Raw genomic sequence first — 4,741 nt, 5'->3', positions numbered from 1 at the left:
CAGGGTAGCAAAAAATTTTTAGAAATTTTATTTACCACCAGTGGTCTAGCGAGAGTAAAAAACAGTCAATAGACTATGTATTATTCATTTAAAATACAGAGATGCCTGTAATAGGACATCTAACCCGCTAGAAATAGCAGCAAATAGGTAAACCGCAAATACGCGATAAATTTGGAAAATTAGATATTCGAATACGAACCATGCTCCCTATTTGACTCGTGTCTCGAATGTTGTCTGGTCATTCTGCCGATGATAGTCCGACCTTTGTGAGATATATAATTTTTATCTTACTAAAATTGACTTGAAACCATGGTACAGAATATAGATTGGTAAATGTTTTTATTTTTCATTCCCTTTCGAAATTATCCCTACTTTTGTGGTATGTAGTCTTTTGCTGCTATTTCTAGCGGGTTAGATGTCCTATTACAGACATCTCTGTATTTTAAATGAATAATATCTATCAATCTATCTATCTATCCATCCATCTAGCATCAATCTACCTACCTATCTATCTACCTGCCTGTCTATCTGCCTGTTTGTCTGTCTATATGTATGTATGTGTGTGTGTGCATGCATGTACGAATGTACATGTATTTATATACATACATACATACACACACACAGTCGTGCACATACGATCACATACACACACATACACATACACACACACACATATATAGTAAATGAGAGGAGTTCCGGTAAGGAAGAATCAAGCGTTTACCTCGTTTAACATCATTCACGATTGTATATGAATTTGTGAATATATACGCGTGCATGCATGGTTTTCTATATCTGGGCATTTGAGTGGGATTATGGGAGAATATATATATATATGCATGTGTGTGTTTGCTTATGTACTTACGTATGTATTTGTTTAAAAATGTATTTATATATATATGCGTATTTTTTTTACGCTTACATTGGTGTATTTTGTGTTTGTATATATATGTATATAAATATACATATGTATGTGTATATGAATGTTTATATATACATATATATATATATATATATATATATATATATATATATATATATATATATATCATATGTGTATATATATTCATATATGCATTTATGCCATACAGTTATGCAAAACTATATGTGTGCGAGGATGGGATGTGTGTACATGCGTGCAGGGAGTGCACTCGCGCGTGTGTGTGCATATGTGTGTGTGTGTGCCTATTTGTGTGTGAAAATAACCATCGTTGCTACAGTTCCAATTATACTTGCAATGATTCATAAACATATCTCAATTGTGCTGTTTAGAAATAGAACTTGAACTGAATTAGCATTCCGTCAGTTACAATGGCGAGAGTTACAGTTGATCCGATCAGCGGAACAGCCTGCTCGCGAATTTAACGTCCATGTGGCTAAGCACTCCACAGACACGTGTACCTTTAACTTAGTTCTGAGGGAGATTCAGTGTGACACAGAATGTGACAAGGTTGGCCCTTTGAAATACAGTTGAAACTCCTTTGTTGCCAAATGAGTGGACTGGAGTAGCGTGAAATAAAGTTTCTTGCTAAAGGATATAATGTGTCGTCGGGAATCGAACTCTCGACCTAACGATCGTAAGCCGAATAACCCTAACTATTAAGTCACGCGCCTTCACTAGAAATAGAATTTAAATTCCAGATATTTTCAGTGATGCATTATACATGTGTTCTCTCGCACAGGGCTGAGATTCAGTTTACCCATTTCCTCACCCCCATGACCAACTGCCGAGCAAAAATAGAGACTCACAGTTTCTCATTCACTTAGAATTTTTCCGCACACATTATTGTATTCATACGTGTGCACGTATGTGTATGGTAAAGGTACAGTGCACATAATATAATTCTGCATTTGATAGGAGTAGAAGCTATATGAAAAAGTATTCCTGTTAGTCTAGAACGAATATATGATGTATACATGTACATGTGGATGGATAGATGGATGGATGGATTGATGGATGAATGGATGGATGGATGGATGGATAGATGGATGGATAGATGTATGTATGGATGGATGGATGACTATTCGCTTTTATGCATGCCTAGTTTTATATCTTCCAATTTAAAACTGTTGATATTTTATATGAGGTAGATTTTGACAGCTATTTCTCGCACCTGTCTCATTTTCTAAGGAAATACGTTATTGAATATTTCTTTTATTTTATAAGATGTCTATATTAGATTTAGAAGGCAAGTGCAAATTCGAACTTATGATGCCCAAATCATTATCTAGTGATATAGAATCTCTTCCTTACTGTAATGAACTCTACTAGATATTGTTAGGTGATTTTTATTAGAAACAAAATGGCTGAACTGATTTAGCACTAGAGCGCTAGCTCGTAGCTGCTTGGTTAAAACCTACAGTTGCGATTTCCTTCTAAATTTTGGTAAATACTATTATTGCTATATGCTATAATCACTTTCTGACGAAAAGATATCTGTATTGATGGACAAAAAATTTGCTTTGTGGCATTCCATCCTGCTCTTTAAGTTCTCAGCTCAAATCTCAACTATGTCAGCTTTTCCTTTCATCCTTTCCAGAGTCATGAAATAAAATACTGGTGAAATATTGGGTTCAGTGTGATCGACTAGCTCCCTCTCCTCAAAACTGCTGGCCCTGTACAATAATTAGAAATAATTGCTTAGAGTAAGGAGACGGTAAATGAATTAGGGCGTTGGGAGAGAATGTCTAGCGATTGGTTCTGATTATTTACTTTATGCGTTCAACCACCGATATTAGTTCTGCTCTTCATTCTTTCGGGGTTGATAAAATAAAGAACCAGACAAATACAACGGACGATAGTAACAACAATCCACTAATCGTGCGCAGAAACCATAATTCGAATGATCATGTTTTTAAACATCAACACCATCATTCTGATCTTACACACCACCCCATCGATAGAGAAGTATTTAAAATTTATAGTTAGTTATACTGGCGCGTCAAATAATATCTTTGGATAAAGCATAGTTGCTGTGACAGAATATTGACTGCCGATGTTTAGATTGTTATGATAACTTCCGCCAAAGTCCAGCTGTGATTTTCATTGATATAAACATAAAACAAAATGATCGATTGCAAATTTATGTTTAAATATATAATGTATAATTTTGCTGCACTAAATCAATTAATATTCACACATGCTATCGGTAACTACGCGTCTGTAATTTTAGAAATAAACGTTTGGTAAGTAAATGTGCCGCCGTGAAATAGATGATATTTTGCTGATATTTTTACATAAAAGTTCCTTGCAAATTTACAAGTTCGATTTAAATTGCTGGTTTAAACGATTTATTGAAAAATATTTCCATAAATACGACCAATAAGAACATTTATGGGAATTTAATCGTGAGGCAGTAAATATTTCTCCATTTGGAATACCTTTATATATTACACACATAAACAGACTACATGTAGATCATCACACAAGGGCTTAATCAGTGTATGCAGACACACACACATAAATACGCCCACATACATATAATATATACATATATATGTGTGTGTGTGTGTGTGTGTGTGTGTGTGTGTGTGTGTGTGTGTGTGTGTGTGTGTGTGTGTGTGTGTGTGTGTGTGTGTGTGTGTGTGTGTGTGTTGTGTGTGTGTGTGTTGTGTGTTTGTGTGTGTGTGTGTAAATATACAGGTGTGTGCACGTGTGTCACACAAAAGCATCTATAATTTCGGTCGTTCAGATTCCACTGAGAAGTTATTACCCAACAACGTGGTCGGCAAATTTATTTTACATCCCCACGCCCATAACTGCACCAATATATGCATATTTGTCATGTATATATATTATAAATCAATCTCGCGTCTTTGACTTGTCTGTCATTGCACTGCGGCCATACTGGAACACCGCCTCAGGGACTTTTTAGAAGAATAAATCGACTCCATTATATTTTTAAAGCTTGGTATTTATTCTATTGATCTCTTAAGCCGAACCGCTAGGTAACGAGCACGTAAATACACCACCAGTGGTTGTTAAACTGTGGTGGTACAAACACACACACGCAGAGACACACAAACACAAACACGCACACACACTCGCGCACACAGACACACAGACACACACACGTACATACATACATGCATACATATATATATATATATGCACACATATAAATACACATACATACACACGTACGCGCGCACATACACACATATGTATATCACAAACATATATATATATACATACCACACCGCCACGCGTATGTGAATACACACACACACACACATACATACAAACTCACACACACACACGCACACACACACACATATACACTCACACACACACACGCACACACACACATACACACACACACACACACACATACACACACGCGCGCACAAATGCTTATGCAAATATATCTGTACTCGAAACAGCTTTCCCTTCTGCACAAGCAGTTTGTTTAAAACAACGTACCTCCCCTAACCTTTGACTCAAGAGTCATTTGTTTCCTTAAGACTACTGAAGGCGAGAAAGAATATCATATATTCGTTAATATGGGGTCACGCCTATAAATAAGGTATTTTCTGCATATCCCCCGAATTACATAGATTCAAATGTTTATTTCTACCCTATATTCTTTCATGTATTTTTCATGTATCTACATGCTTCAATGTTTGTGCATTTGTGTAAGTAAAATAAATTCAATATATATAAATCTATCTCGATCTGTGTGCTTATACATATGTATACATACGTATATATATATATACATATATATATATATATATATATATA

Source organism: Octopus bimaculoides, chromosome 9, assembly GCF_001194135.2.
Source record: "Octopus bimaculoides isolate UCB-OBI-ISO-001 chromosome 9, ASM119413v2, whole genome shotgun sequence".
Taxonomy (NCBI): domain Eukaryota; kingdom Metazoa; phylum Mollusca; class Cephalopoda; order Octopoda; family Octopodidae; genus Octopus; species Octopus bimaculoides.
Note: the sequence above shows the minus strand (reverse complement) of the source record.